We start from the raw sequence: 16,909 nt of genomic DNA on the forward strand, positions 1-16,909 counted from the left end.
CACTTCATCCCACACGCATTCACGTTGACACTACTGATGTTATTGACTGACACACTTCATAACTTTAACTATTTCTTTATTTAGTCAAATAAATACTTTACGTTACCATCATTTGTTGCGTCTCTGCCGTATTTGTCATGGCCTAGGAGCCGGGTTATGACACTTACAAAGACAAACAAATATGGGAAAAGATAACATTATTGTAAAAAATGATGGTTTCATTAAAAAACGTAAATTATAAAAAATGTTTGTTACAGAAGAACTTTGATTTTGAATCATGTGAATCTGGAGCCCTCTGGAGGACTAAACCCACACAGCAGCTTCTAGAGGTTCTACTTTTATTATCTGAGAGAAGAAGAGCTCATGAGTTCTTGACTGACTGGGACTCATCGTAAGAACTCACAGGGAGTCAGAAGAAGTACTCTTCTCAGGTAGAGTACAAAGTACCTGAACGGGTAGAGTACAGAGTACCTGAACGGGTAGAGAACAGAGTACCTGAACGGGTAGAGAACAGAGTACCTGAACAGGTAGAGAACAGAGTACCTGAACAGGTAGAGAACAGAGTACCTGAACAGAGTACCTGAACAGAGTACCTGAACAGAGTACCTGAACAGAGTACCTGAACAGAGTACCTGAACGGGTAGAGAACAGAGTACCTGAACAGGTAGAGAACAGAGTACCTGAACAGAGTACCTGAACAGAGTACCTGAACAGGTAGAGAACAGAGTACCTGAACAGGTAGAGAACAGAGTACCTGAGCAGGTAGAGAACAGAGTACCTGAACAGGTAGAGAACAGAGTACCTGAACAGGTAGAGAACAGAGTACCTGAACAGGTAGTGAATAGGGTACCTGGATCTGATGTTCGACAATCAGTCTGGAATAAACGTTCTTCGGGAGGGTAAATAGTAATTGGAACAAACTCCCTGGTGCCACAGGTTGCATCCCAGACCTCCATGCAACATTAAAGAGTTTCAGCCCAACAATGTCCAGAATGTTCAGCATCTCCAGATGAATCTCATCCTCACCTGGTGACACACTAACCCTAGACCTGTACCAGGGATCTGGATCAGTCTTCAAACTCCTCCACAGAGGACGTTTTGGTGGAGTTCAAAAGTTCTCACTGATCACCACCTGGTGAGATCAGAGCAATCTGGGACTATTTATTCAAATTATTGCACTGTAGTTTTCGAATCAACTGTGTATTTGTATTATTGAGTTACTCGTGTAGCTGTTTTTAGATTCTAAATAAATAGTTAAAATAAGTTGAGGTGCCTTGCCGGATGACTTGGTGACCTTCCAAAAAACGTATTTATTAAATGATATAAATCATCAGGATGTTGTTGCAGCTTTGTCCAGTAAACTTGAAATAAAGATTTTAATTCTACAATTTAAGTTCTACATCTCAGAACTATGTGAATCCAACACCTCAGTAACTGAAGAGGTTTGTGCTGATCAGATCAATAAGATATGAGATAAAATGAGATAAAAGAGTCCTTCTGTTCCTCCGGAGTGACCCAGAATCTTCTGGTCCAGAACAGTCCAGAACACCCTGAAGGTCACAGCTGTCGTCTCATTGGCTCAGTGGAACAGGAAGTAGTCGTCGTGTGGAACGAACAGACTGGAGCTGCTGGCGCTGACGCCGCCGACGGTGGGAAGGTAGGAAAGATGGAGGATCGGCAGCTGGACGGACAGACGGCGCCGCACGCTGACAGAAAACCACAACGAGTACAAATGAAAAAACTACAGCGTGGTACTAGTACTTTGACTGCAGATAAAAAGGTTTCTCACTGTTCAGGAGAGTTGATGTCGTCTGGACTCAAAGGGTCCCGCTCCGGGTTTCTGTCCTCAGAACAGACCTGAGCTACATGAGACCACGTCACGGATCTGAGTCCACCTGCTGAGACCAAACGGTTCATTCCATCATGACACGAGAGAGAGAGAGAGAGAGAGAGAGAGAGAGAGAGAGATCCTGTTTGACTTCATGTTTTCAGTTTGTTTGTCTGCAGGTTTACAGGAACACTAGTGAGGACGTTTTGATGAAGCTTGGTGGAAGAGTTCTCTTCTTTCATGATGGAGCTAAGCTAACTAGGCTAGCAGTTTCCCCCTGCTTCCACTCTTTGTGCTAAGCTAGGCTACACCCAGGTTAAAGTGATTGGTAACAGATGTCCCTTCATATCTTTACCTGTGTGTCGTCCTCTCGTCCCGCGGTGGAGCTCAGACGTCTCACGGAGCTGCATGCTGATGGATTCTATTTCTACATCCAGCTGTAAAGAACACATGAAACATTCTGCAGAGTTAAATCACTCAGCCAATCACAGCGGACGTCTCCGTGTCCTCACCTGGGCAGTTAGAGTCCTCAGCTGCTGGTTTAACCCGCTCAGCCTCCTCGTCTCCTCGTCCTCTCTCGGCTCTGACGGCTCGCCGTCGTCCAGGACCTGCAAAAGACAGGAAACCACATGTCAGAGTGGTCCCTGAGGACAAAGACCACCGTCTCTAACTTCTCAGGAGGACGCACCGACCTTCGGTCCGAACAGCCGGCTGAGGATGAAGACGTTGCAGCCGAGGACGAGGACGCTGGTGACGCACAGCTGGACGGGAGGATTGTGGGCCGTCAGCAGGGACCCCAACAGTCCAGACACGCTGAACGCTGTCACGGCGAACACACTCAGGGGTTCAGGGTGGTCCAGCGTCCGGACGCTCCAGGCCACCAGACAGCCCAGACCCTGAAGCAGAGACACCACAGAGCCGTCATGTTTCTACAGCGTCACAGAGCTGGACTCGGTTCTGGACTCGGTTCTCAGTACCAGTAGAGGAGCTTTGTATCCGCAGACAACAGCGAGCCACAGCTGCATGTTGGAGCTGCTGCAGCGTTCAGAGAACAGCTGGACGACCTGGTCCTGATCCTCAGAGACGCTCTGAGAGACAACAAAGAGTTCACATGAAACCATCGGTCTGAAGCCTCTTCAGTGGTCAAACTTAGGACTTCAGTACTCTCTTGAGGTACTAGTACTTTACTGGAGTATTTCTATTTTCTGCTACTTTATACTTGATCTCCATGTTTTACAGAACTACATTAAAAAAGATGAACTTCTGAGATTAAACACAAACTGCTTTTAAAGCTTTTTTTTCTCTTGTGACCCTTTTACAAAAAATGTAAACATTCAAAAATAAAATTTGAAAATAAATAAAATTAAATAAATAAATGTTGACTAAAAGTCAAAGATGGAAGAAAAACAGATTTGTGCATCAGAACTCATTCTCCTCTACTTTTACTGTATGACGCTGATGGTACTTGTGTACTAGTGTATTTTTACTGCTGAGAACACGTCTGTATTTTATTGAACACAAGTACCTCCCTCCACCTTTAACCTCCTGCGGTTGTTACCTGCGGTCCGAGCTGCAGCACCACCCGTCTGAGAGGGTCCAGGATCTGCCAGGTGCTTAAAACCGACACCTCCAGGAGGAGCACGAGGAGCAGGAGGAGCAGCGAGCAGCCGGCCGGATGAAGCCTCCACGTTGTGATGAACAGAACAGTGAAGCTCACCGTGTGACCCAGAGAGACGGTCCACAGACGCACCTGAGGAGTCCAACAGGACATGTACTAGCAATACTACTGTGTATGTGACGACCCTCTCTGCCTGGTCGTTTGGCTGCCTTCCTTGCAGGTGTGGAGGTGGGTGTGGCAGAGGGTCGTCAGGCAGAGTGGAAGCACCTGAGGCCATTAGCAAGACTGGCCCTGTGTGCCAGAGCACTCAGTACAAAAACCCATTGTCTCTTTTACAGCACTAGTTGACCTAGAAGACACTGTCTGGTTTTGTGGTGGCCTTTGACCTGGTCTATTATGGCAGGGGTACAGGACTTTGTTGATGCTCCATGCGAGGAGCTTCTGGATCGTTGCTCTAGAGATCAGCTCTTCAAGATTGCAGAAGAGTGATATTGATCTAAGTGGTGATGGTGATAAACTGCTTAAAGAAAATGTAAAGGCTATGGTTAAAAAGCAGTTGGTTGAGAGAGGGGTGCTGGTTGCTAAACAAGAGGGACTGGGTCAGTCAATAGCAGCACCGGCACTTTCAGTTCCATCAGGGAACTTTACCTTTGAGCAGCAAAAATAATTGCTTTTGTTGCAGTTTTCTCATGAGAAGGAGACACAAAGAGTGGAAGTGGAGAAACAAATGGAAATTGAGCGGTTCCGGTACAAAATAGAACAGGAAAAGATAGCATTAGTCAGAGATGGTAAGCTTTCTGGAGATGTTTTTCACGCGGGAAATGGTTCATCATCGCGTTCCCGCGATATTGTGAGTAATTTGCATCTCATGGAATAGTTTGTATTTTATATTACTTTAAACCTAATAAATAATGAATCAACTGTTTCATTGAATGCGTCTCCCTTTTTTGTCATGGCCGTTCGGCCCGGTTTGTGACAAGTACAAATACTCAATGTATCAGCGTCTTAACATACTTTAAGTACCAACAGCAAAAGTACTCATTCATGATATTATTGTATTATAATTTGATGGAGCAGCTGGTGAAGGTGGATTATCTTCACCCATCATAATACTATTATTAATACTATTACCACAATACATGAACTAGTTCATTCATAGTTTGTATTAATGATGAATCTGCAAAGTAAATCATAACCAACGCTAGTTCAGTAAAAAGGAGATGTACTGTGATGTAGTGGAGGACAAGTACAAAGTAGCAGAACAAGGAAGTACTACAGTTAGTGCAGTACTGGAGTTACAGTACTGTCTCTGTGTTTTTTGGTGTCATGTTGCTTCTCGCCGTCTGAACTCACGGAGCAGAGGAGCTCAGACATCCAGGAGGACCACAAGGACCACGAGGCTCCATCCAGACCGGAGACCAGGACAGAGGAGGAGGACAGCAGGACGCCCAGCAGCAGCAGCTCGTCCTCGGATCCATCACTAGATTCATTTATATATATATATATATATATATATTACATTATATCTAATGTTTGCTTTTATTACAAGTTATTCATGTATCATTGTTTATAATCAACCAAGTACATTCATGTGTATCTGTGAGCATGTATGTTCATTCTTAATTATTTCTTGTTGCAACTGTAAAGTGAGCATCTTTCAATCAAACTAATAAAAAACAACCAATATAATGTTGGTGCATAACGGTCACATTAAACAGAGAGAAAGTAAATCCATCCATCCATCCATTTTCTTCCGCTTATCCGGGGTCGGGTCGCGGTGGCAGCAGGCCAAGCAGGCTGACCCAGACCTCCCTCTCACCGGCAACATGTTCCAGCTCATTCTGGGGGATCCCGAGGCGTTCCCAGGCCAGCTGGGAGACGTAATCCCTCCAGCGTGTTCTGGGTCTTCCCCGGGGTCTCTTCCCAGTTGGACGTGCCTGGAAAACCTCCAGTGGGAGGCGTCCAGGAGGCATCCTAATTAGATGCCCGAACCACCTCAGCTGACTCCTTTCGACGCGAAGGAGTAGCGGCTCGACTCCAAGCTCCCTCCTGATGACCGAGCTCCTTACCCTATCTCTAAGGCTGAGCCCGGCCACCCTACGGAGGAAGCTCATTTCGGCCGTTTGTAGCCGCGACCTTGTCCTTTCGGTCACGACCCAGAGTTCGTGACCATAGGTGAGGGTAGGAACGTAGACCGAGTGGTAAATTGAGAGCTTTGCCTTCCGGCTCAGCTCCCTCTTCACCAAGACGGTCCGGTGCAGCGCCTGCTTTACTGCTGCAGCCGCACCGATCCGTCTGTCGATCTCCCGCTCCATCTTACCCTCACTCGTGAACAAGAAGACCCCGAGATACTTGAACTCCTTCGCTTGAGGTAGGCACTCCGTCCCCACCTGGAGGGAGCAATCCACCGGTTTCCGGCAGAGCACCATGGCCTCAGATTTGGAGGTGCTAACTCTCATCCCCGAAAGTAAGTTCAAGAAAGTAAATCATGAATATCAAACAGTGATCAACAATAAAGAAATATGAAGAATACATAAAACATGTGATCTGTTATTAAATGAACAGAGGATGTGAAAATGTTCTCAGTATAAAACAGAAGTACCAGTGTTTACGTCTGATGAAGAGGGTCAGGGTGATGAAGATGGTCACAGCTGCAGCTGATGACATCATGCCATACAGCAGGAAGCTGACATGCTGCCGCTGCAGGAGGACCAGAGTCTGGTCTCTGGCTGGTCCTGGACCTGCAGCAGCAAACGTTTAGCATCAGTCCTGATCAGCGTTCTCATTGTGACGGTCTGTGGTGCGTTCAGGGTCTCACCTGTGAACTTCAGCAGCTGGTTCATCAGTCGCAGCTGCTGTGTGGAAGTACTGAAGTCTCCCACCAACACGCCTCTGCTGCCTGAGAACACACTGCTGATCAATAATCGATATCAACACTGCTGATCAATAATCGATATCAACGCTGCTGATCAATAATCGATATCAACCCTGCTGATCAATAATCGATATCAACGCTGCTGATCAATAATCGATATCAACGCTGCTGATCAATAATCGATATCAACGCTGCTGATCAATAATCGATATCAACACTGCTGATCAATAATCGATATCCTGAACATTAGTCTTTCACCTTGAAACTGGATCAACTCGATCGACGTCATCCTCTCTCCGTTACGAAAGAACACTGGACCCTAAAAACACAAAGGTGAGTGTGTGTCACAGGCGTGTGTGTGTCATAGGCGAGTGTGTCTCAGGTGTGTCTACATGCTCACCGTGATTCCTTCAAACTGCGTCTGCTTCACGGCCTCCAGCAGCGTCCTCTGAACTTCTTCCCCTCTAACGCTCACGTTTCTCTGGCTGCTGTACTTCTCTCTGAGCTTCACGGCCTCCATCACCTGACTCAGAGCTCTGGCAGCGACCCATACTGCGTCGTAGGCGAAGGTGTGGAGGGGGCTGACATCTGACCTGTCCTGGATCACCTGTCTCAGGTAGGAGTCCTGGTAGTCCTGAGGAGTCTGCAGAGACATAATACACATTCAGTGGTGGTCGTGGTTAGAAGGTGACTGGTGTGTCAGAGGGAGTGTGGTCGTGGTTAGATGGTGACTGGTGTGTAGGAGTGAGGTCGTGGTTAGATGGTGACTGGTGTGTAGGAGTGAGGTCATGGTGGGATGGTGACTGGTGTGTAGGAGTGTGGTCGTGGTTAGATGGTGACTGGTGTGTAGGAGTGTGGTCGTGGTTAGATGGTGACTGGTGTGTAAGAGGGAGTGTGGTCGTGGTTAGATGGTGACTGGTGTGTAAGAGGGAGTGAGGTCGTGGTTAGATGGTGACTGGTGTGTAAGAGGGAGTGTGGTCGTGGTTAGATGGTGACTGGTGTGTAAGAGGGAGTGAGGTCGTGGTTAGATGGTGACTGGTGTGTAAGAGGGAGTGTGGTCGTGGTTAGATGGTGACTGGTGTGTAGGAGTGTGGTCGTGGTTAGATGGTGACTGGTGTGTAGGAGTGAGGTCGTGGTTAGATGGTGACTGGTGTGTAAGAGGGAGTGAGGTCGTGGTTAGATGGTGACTGGTGTGTAGGAGTGAGGTCGTGGTTAGATGGTGACTGGTGTGTAGGAGTGAGGTCGTGGTTAGATGGTGACTGGTGTGTAAGAGGGAGTGAGGTTGTGGTTAGATGGTGACTGGTGTGTAGGAGTGAGGTCGTGGTTAGATGGTGACTGGTGTGTAAGAGGGAGTGAGGTCGTGGTTAGATGGTGACTGGTGTGTAAGAGGGAGTGAGGTCGTGGTTAGATGGTGACTGGTGTGTAAGAGGGAGTGAGGTCGTGGTTAGATGGTGACTGGTGTGTAGGAGTGAGGTCGTGGTTAGATGGTGACTGGTGTGTAGGAGTGAGGTCGTGGTTAGATGGTGACTGGTGTGTAGGAGTGAGGTCGTGGTTAGATGGTGACTGGTGTGTAAGAGGGAGTGTGGTCGTGGTTAGATGGTGAGTGTGAGTGTGGTCCCTGACCCGTCCGGAGATTCCCGGTGTCTTGGCGTTGCCGAGCCGTCTCATCTGCAGCCTGATGGATCCGTCTGCAGCCGTCAGCAGACTGTCATCCGTACATCCAGAAACCTTCAGCATCCATCCAGATGTTCCTCCATCAACAACCAGCCACTGGTACCGAGCTCCAAACATGTTCAGTCTGTAGGCCTGAAACACAGAAACAATCATGGCTGCTTCACCACACTGTCACTAACTGCACTCCCTGAAGAAATCTCATTAAAGCTAGCGTTAGCGCTGCTATGAATCATGCTATGCTGGGATTGGTCAGTCTGCGTTGGAGTCCTTATGAATTATCCTTCACTTCCTTCCTTGACCTCATGACATCAAACTTTCTAGACTGGACACCGTCCCCCCCCTCCTGAACTCAGACACATCTGAGAGAGCAGCTGAGGCCAGCCTTTGTTTGGTGACTGATTTGATTCATGTTTGGTGAGGGACTAAAACTTGGAGTGATTGCTTAGGCACATCAGCCAAGAAGAAATTCTAGATTCCAGTCACCGGCATGTCTTCAACTGGGGGAGGGGACGGTGTCCAGTCTAGAAAGTTTTAAACAAAGACACTAGAGGAGCCAACCACTGTTTTCCCATATGTATTAGATTTAGGGTGCCTTTAACAAATCAACTGAATCAGCCATTTTCTGTTTATTTTCTTATTGGGCATTGTGCTGTGCTGAAGGGGGGACCAAGTGGTAGAGTAGGTATCTTGCATGTGTATCTTATTGTATGGTTTGAGTCACCTTAGCGTGCAATGAGTAGGTCAATTTGATTTGATTTTAGTTTGTGTGCAGTGGTTTATTCACAATTTGTGACAAAAATCCTCTATTGACGCATAACTCTACACTGACCTCCCTGATGGTGCAGTTTAGCCCCATGTTGTTTGTTTTCTTTTCATGTTAATTTGTTCTGACTTATGTATTCATTTTATAATTTACTCCATCCCTCCTTTATCTTGATCGGCATTAAGGCCTTTTATTGAACCCCACTTGTTGAGTGGAGACAAGTCTTTTATGCCATGCATTGTCAATCATTTTCAGTATTGCAGTCTCTAGTTCCAGTTTATTCTGGGTCTTGTGCATTACCGTAAGTATTACCGGGTCACAATTACATCAAGGTCAAGGGCAAGTGGTTAGGGAAGGACATAGGACAACATTTTAAGGACTATTGGACTTCAGCCCTGCATTTAAAATCTACTTGAAGGAGCAGAGTGTGAGATTAGTGGCATCTAGTGGTGAGGAAGTGTAGGAGCCAGGTGTGGCCTGTGTCGTTTTGTATGCCCTTTTTTGTCACTTCCAGTGCACTTCCGGTGATTGAGTCACTTGGTGCTGGAAATAGCCACAATGGGGGTTTATCAGCCGTCAGAGTCACTGTTGCCAACTTAGCAACTTAGTTGCTAGATTCAGCAACTTTTCAGGCTACCCTAGCAACCTTTTTTCAAACAGCACCTAGCAACAAATTTAGCAATTTATGAAAATATATTTGGCACTTTTAGCAACTTTTTAAAAGTGACTCAAATGCTAAAATGCACGCAGGCATTTTCCCTCTAAATGACACAAAAAAGATTTTCTCCGTCACACACACAGCCACACCCACAACACACGTGCCTGGCTGCAAAAGTGCATTGTGGGTGACGTCAACAGCATGTGCTCAGCTCGTGCACAGGAGGGGGCAGCAGCCGAGTGAGCCGAGCCGAGTCAGCCGACAGCCCGACAGTGACACGCAGCAAATCATTGTTGGCTGACTGCAGCAGCAGCAGTATGTCTCAATCAAAATTGTACAGCCAGAAGTACAGAAAAGAGTGGGAGTCTGTACCTGAATTTAAAGGGTGGCTAAAGCCAGTAATTGGGGATGATTGTCGGGCATCAGATATGCTTGCAAAAATCTATGACATCAGAAAACATTGTGCTACAGCAAAGCATATAAATAAATCAAAACCGCACAACCCTGCAACGCAATCTACATTACCACAGTTGGTTAAGAAAGTGGATAAATGCAAAAGCACAGAAGCTACTATGGCAATGGCCATTGCAGAGCATTGTTCGCTGCTAGCATGTGACCATTTAGGTATGGCTTGCAAAGCTGCCTTTTCAGATTCTGTGGCAGCAACAAACTTCCAAATGCACCGCACTAAGTGCACAGAAATTATTAGGGGAGTACTGGCTCCTTATTTTCTCAAAAGAGTAACATCAGATGTGGGGGATGAGAAGTTCAGTCTCCTTTTGGATGAGTCCACTGATGTCAGTGTCTCGAAATACTTGGGTGTGGTGATTCGGTATTTCAGTGCTATAAAAAGAACCGTTGTGTCCACATTTCTCGGGCTGGTTGAATTGGAGGGGAGCGATGCCAAATCAATAGCAAAGGCAGTAGTTGAGTTACTTAATAAGTGTAACCTTAAAAAAGAGAATCTTCACGGTATTGGCACTGATAATGCGTCTGTGATGACTGGGGTGCACAACGGGGTACACAAGATTTTAAAGGAAGAATGTGCATTGCCCAATTTGGTACTCATCCCCTGTGTGTGCCATTCTTTACAATTGGCTGTCAGTGCAGCATCCAAAGAAACCATCCCTAGGAGTGTTGAGTACCTAATCAGGGAAACCTACAACTGGTTTTCGATTTCCCCAAAAAGGCGCGAGGCATACAAAGCAGTGTATGCTACAATTAATTGTGGCCAGAAACCCTTGCAGATCACCAAAGTGTGTGCCACACGTTGGCTATCGATTGAGCCTGCAGTAACTCGTATATTGAGCCAGTGGGATGAATTGAAACTCCACTTTGAGTTGACCAAGGCCATTATTGTAAGGTGAGCATTTCTACATGGCGGATGTGCTCCATGCCATGTACGTGGACAAGACCAACTATGTCTACCTGACATTCTTGAAATCAATCCTGTCCGACGTACAAGTTGCATTGAAGTCATTTGAGGGAGAGCAAACAGATCCTGTCAAGCTTTTGGACAATCTGGTACACCTCTTAACATCAATTTGCAGCAGAGTAGTCCACCCTATGGCAAAAATTGATGTCCTGAAGGATGCCATTGATGGACATCTCAGTCCATCACCATACCTTGGGTACCTTTTCGAGAGCACAGTGTCCTGACTCAGTCTTCCGCCAGACGACGAAAAGGTCATTCATAGACGGTGCATCAACTACATTGTTGCTTTAAGCAAGGAGCTGCAAGGAAGGCTCCCAGACAACCTAGAAGCCTTGCGAAACATGGCCTTGTTCAGTGTTAAGGACACGCTAAACCACAATAAAGGCACCACTGAAATTATTAAAGTAGCTGAGCTACTGGGGTACCATCCCCAAACAATTGACAAAATTGTTTCCCAATGGAGAATCATCCATCTGTTTAGGTGGGACTCAACTGAAAATACAGTTGAGTTTTGGAGTGAAGTGAAAAACTACAGGGACTCTTCCGGGTCAAATCCATTTGAAGAACTGTGCAAAGCTGCACTCGCTGCCCTCTCCTTGCCACACTCAAATGCGGAGGTTGAACGGCTGTTCAGCCAAATGAGTGTGGTCAAGTCAAAGCTGAGAAATAGGATGTTACTGCACACTCTCAACTCCATACTCCTGGTGCGGTATGGACTGAAGCTGGCTGGAGATACCTGTTACCAGCACAAACTACCAAGTGAAGTTCTGGAGCAGTTTGGCACCAAAACAGCATACGGCTTTAAGGCCACTCCATCCTCTTCTGCTGGTTCCAGCTCCGTGACAATGCAGTTGGACAGTGAAGATGAAGAGGTTTTCTTTTCCACTTTTTGATTCATCATATTTCCAGTATGTATGCAAGGAGTGGACTTTCTGGAACTGGCGGAGACACACAGCTGATGGTGGCAGTGTGCACTGCCGTGTGAGCGAGAACAGTGGCAATATCTGGAGGAAACCATTGAGCAGCTAGCCAGCCAAGCAGCACAACAGCCTGGAGACAGCTGGAAAGAGATGCCCAGTGCACACATCATTATTTGAGTTAAGTTGCTTGTTCAATAAGATATCATATATACCTTGTTATTAGCTTGTACCTATAATTATTGATCAGTTTGGTTGCATGTTAACTAACTACCAGTACACTGCTTAAATTGTTCAGAATGTGTAGGTTTACTAGTTAAAACCTCTTGTACACGAGAGCCCCCTTTAAAGGGGGCTAGAGGGGGGCGGTGTACATGTGTACAATTCACTTTTGCCAAAGGAATAAAATAATAAATAAATAAATAAATAAATAATACCTGTGTAACAAAGAAATTCTGGGCGAAACAACCATGGGAGCCATTTTACACACTGCAAAACACAATTGTACATGAACTAAGATCATATCTGGAAGATATCTAGAAGATTTGCAACAATTTTGGCCAAAAATCGACGAACTGTGCTCTTTGGATGATCTCTCATCACGAAGCACGGATCGCACATGGCGGATGAGCACATCTAGTAGGCTCGTGATTCGACCCGGAAACGAGCAGCGGCGTCGAAATTACTCTCTTTCAAACCGTTCAAAGGTTATGGGTATACATGCCAACATCAGCCACTGGTCACGAGAAAATAAATTGGGTAAAAAAACTTACGTTTTGACGGTTTTGGCGATGTAAAACGGATTTATTCCAACGGATTTCGGCGCTCATGTGTCCTCCATCCTGTGCTGCATGACTGTGACTGGTATCAATGCGCGGGCGGAATGAATGGCAAAATGGCAGCCGATTCTGTGAGGTGGACCAATCCATGTAGAGAGGGGGGTTTGCCCTGCATTTTGCGATTTTTAGTCAGTAAAGAGACACTGAGATTCTCAAACACCCCCGCATGGCTCCCGTTGGACTATCCCACATCTAAAATGGTCTCACACTTGTAAATCGGCCTATCACAGGCCTTACCAGTGTCACATAGACACTTATTATGAGCCATTTATTGTTATGAATGACAGATATGACACATCATAACTGCTCAACATTATTGAAAATGGTGTCAAACTGCTTTATTAGGATTATTGAACACTCTTAAGATAAGACAAGTGAATATATAGTTAATATTTAGTTATATAGTATATAAAATTAGAATACAGGAATGCAACTGCTGCTTCCAAAAATGAGAATTTTGCATGCCTTTGCTTGGTTTATGCTGGCTTGCTTCACTCAATCGAAGTCAAATCAGTTTTAGAGACTGTAAAACCTGTTGTGCTATGACTTTGGCTATGCCATTAACATTTGTAGGCCTTATTTCAAGTAATATTTTAGACACAAGTGCTTTTTTTCAGGCGAAACTGAAACTTTTTCAATTTGAGCTGTGCCATATGTGTATTTGTTATTAACCAGTAACATATACACAATATTTACACATATCAGCACATCTGACTAGTGTTACCTGTATTATACAATCAAAATATTATTAAAATAGACCTTGTAGTTGCAGAAATACACTCTCTTTAGTATGAGTATGCAATTTTCGAGCAGAGACCTAAAAATAGGGCTAGTGTTCAAGAGGTTTTAATAAGAAAAGAAAAAAAAGTGTTCAATAATGTGTAATTGTTCAATAATTCAATGTGTTGTGTTTAAAAATATCTGATCATATAAAATGTGTTGTGTTTAAATTACTTCTACAAATAAAAATGTGATAATAAACAAAAAATCTTAATTAACAGATGTCAAATCATATTATTTGTCGAGATCGACAATTTGAGTAACGTTATTGTGTAGTCTACGTAATTACGCAGTTTTACGTTATTACGTAATGACGTCATCACGTAATGACGTCACAACGTCATTTAGCAACTTTTAGCAACTAATCGACCTGCCTCTAGCAACTTCCCCGGAAAAATAGTTGGCAACAGTGGTCAGAGTTAGACTAGGGGAAGGATTGGAAGGAGAGGGGGTGAGAGAGGGAGCCTTATTTTTTGTTGACCGCTGTTTCATGTTATTTTTACACGTTATTCACATTAATATTGACAAATTATTGAGTTATGATTGTATGCTATCTAGAATCAACGTTTATTTGTTGCCCACAAATAAACACTCGAAACTCACCCAGTGGATTCCGGAAGTCATTTACGTTACAGCCAGCGCGTCCGCAAGTTTAAATCTCCTCTACTTAGCCTCTCGGTGACTAAAGGGAAATTGCCGATAGTCATCTACAGGAAGTGTTAGAGGACTACGGTGGCCTTCAGGGTCCATAACAACGGGATAAATCCATGTAGAGACTTACACAGCAGAAAACCTCAGAGGCAGAATCCTCCTCAAACTGACCGATGATGATCCGAACGTCACTTTCCTGCAAAACAAAGAAGCAGCAGCGATGAGGACGTAACCAAAGACGTCTTTCAGGTCCTGAACTAAATGTGCTGCGATACCTTCAGCCTCCTCAAGCTGCTGCAGACATCTTCAGAGAGACTTTCTGAGGAAACCACCTGAACGTCAGCCTTCAGCAGCTGTCGGCTCAGATCCTTTTTCATCTGGACCAGGACACAAAATCACACATGTGAGATCGGTTAAACCAACATCATGGTGTGGTTAAAGTCACAGGGTCACCTCTGAGAGTCGGGGTCCCTCCTGTGTGATCACACCGACTCTGGTCCACTTGAAGTGCTGCAGCAGCTTCACCGTGGCCTGGTTCAGAGCTCGGTCTGACGGCACCGTGCTGAACAGGTTCCCGTACAGCTTCCTGTTGGACAGGCTGGGGGACGAGGCTTCAAACGAGACCTGAGACATCAGGGGACAGGAAGCAAAGGACAGTTACCTGATATTTTTTATCTCCTGTATATACATGTTAGGATTAATAACATTGTATGTAATATTATAGCAGCTCATGATCAGTCTCAACACAAACTAATTAGTATATATTTCCACTTTGTTGTAAACTCTGTGTGACCGAAGGCACTCTGGTTGAACAGGTGTATCTGGTTGACCCAGTGGGGTCAACTCTCATCTAAAAAGGGACCTATGTCCTGCATGCCTGTGTTCTGACCATCTCCATATATGGACTTATGTCTGGCATGCCTGAAGAATAAATAACTGATCTCCAGGTTCGGACCTAAGGTCTAACATACATGTATGGACATAAACTTGACACCCCTGTATGTTCCACCCCACTTCTATCTGATGGGAGGGTTAAAAGGCCTTCTGTTTTCCTCAGAGAGTTGAAGAAATTTGGCAGCCCAGCAAAGTTGTTGTTGTTGTTGTTGTTGTTGAAGAAGAAGAACCAGAAGAAGAACCAGAAGAAGAACCAGAAGAACAACCAGAAGAAGAAGAAGAACCAGAAGAACAAGAACCAGAAGAACCAGAAGAACCAGAAGAAGAAGAAGAACCAGAAGAACCAGAAGAAGAAGAACAACAACCAGAAGAACCAGAAGAACCAGAAGAACCAGAACCTGCAGCAGGTTGAGAGCCGGCAGAGATCGAGCGATGAGCACCGTCACAGATGGACACGCCCCCCCGAACAGCAGCAGGTAGTTGGGCTCCGCCCACATGGCGTCAAACAGGGCTTTGAGGGACTCAGCAGGGTCACACTGTGAAAACAAGGGACACATGAGGGACTGAGGCCTGGTTTCACATGGATCCACCTTGTTGGCTTCAGACCCCTGAACTGTAGTGGTCTCTCCTGATGACGCCTCCTCACTGACTGCAGACATCTACCAGACCGGTTAAGGCCAGCTCAGACCAGATCGGTTCAACCGAAGATCGGTTTCTTCTTCATTCTGTTTCAGAGGTCTGACAAACACCTTAGTATATTTACTCAAGAACAATTATGAGATACTTGTACCTTACTTGAGTATTTCTATTTTCAGCAACTTTCTACTACATCTCAGAGGTACATATTGTACTTTTTACTGTACTACATCTCAGAGGTACATATAGTACTTTATACTGTACTACATCTCAGAGGTACATATTGTACTTTTTAATGTACTACATCTCAGAGGTACATATCGTACTTTATACTGTAGTACATCTCAGAGGGACATATAGTACTTTATACTGTACTACACCTCAGAGGTAAATATTGTACTTTATACTGTACTACATAAAGGTATATATTGTACTTTTTACTGTACTACATAAAGGTAAATATTCTTACTGTACTACATTTATCTGACAGCTTTAGATTAATAATCAAATACTCAATGATGTATTATTGTAGATTAAACTACCAACAGTATATAAAGGCATTAAACTTGGTAAAAGAGTATTTCTACACAGTGGTATATACTTTTACTGCAGTAAAGGAGTACTTCTTCCAGCTCTAATAACTTGCAGGGTCATCGTAGTCCTGGTTCCTGATCACATGGTAGTAACATTCAGACAGACCTTAAATACCGAGGGACCAGGTTCAAGGTGACCCACGTGAGAGTCCAGCAGCTGGAACTGGACCTCGTAGTCCCCTAGCGGGGGCGGTTGTCTCTTCAGGTCCTGCAGAGCCAGTCGGACCGCCACGGACACGCCGGCTGTCAGGTTGTCCCCCACCGACATCCACAACACAGGTAGAGGGTGGCGGACCTGAGCCAGAACCGGAACCACCAGGAGCCAGTAGACCGGTAGCAGCCTGAACGCCTCCAACATGTTCATGATCTGAACCTGGTCCCTGTGCTGCTCCTGCAGGGACCTGTAATCCTCAGTAAGCAGCCGGGAGATAAAAGGATCAACGTGGACACCAGATGTCACATCAGGGTCCTCTACACACCTCGCCAAGACCATGTTCACTAGACAGGAGATCTACGTCCTGCTGCTCCTTTAGACCGTCTGCATGTAGACCTCATCCTAGACTACACAGACGGTCTCAGTCCACAGAGGACACCTGAGGACACCATCACACATGCTGCTCTTTATCCTCTAATGTCCACCGTAAAATAAAATACACATTTAAAGTGACAGTGAGGACCCTTTAAGTGGTCCTGAACCAGTCTCAGTGTAGTCCTGATCCTCTATATGACCTCCATCAGTAAAAGAGAC

At 45.3% G+C, this 16,909-nt stretch overlaps 1 pseudogene; it reads right to left on the reverse strand.

Moving 5' to 3' along the window:
• Positions 1 to 1,579: 1,579 nt before the first annotated feature.
• LOC142934050 (gamma-aminobutyric acid type B receptor subunit 2-like) lies at positions 1,580 to 16,519 on the reverse strand (annotated as a pseudogene).
• Between the last annotated feature and the right edge of the window lie 390 nt (positions 16,520 to 16,909).

This window comes from Anarhichas minor, unplaced genomic scaffold, assembly GCF_050575085.1.
Source record: "Anarhichas minor isolate MPS153535 unplaced genomic scaffold, ASM5057508v1 ptg000066l, whole genome shotgun sequence".
Lineage (NCBI taxonomy): Eukaryota > Metazoa > Chordata > Actinopteri > Perciformes > Anarhichadidae > Anarhichas > Anarhichas minor.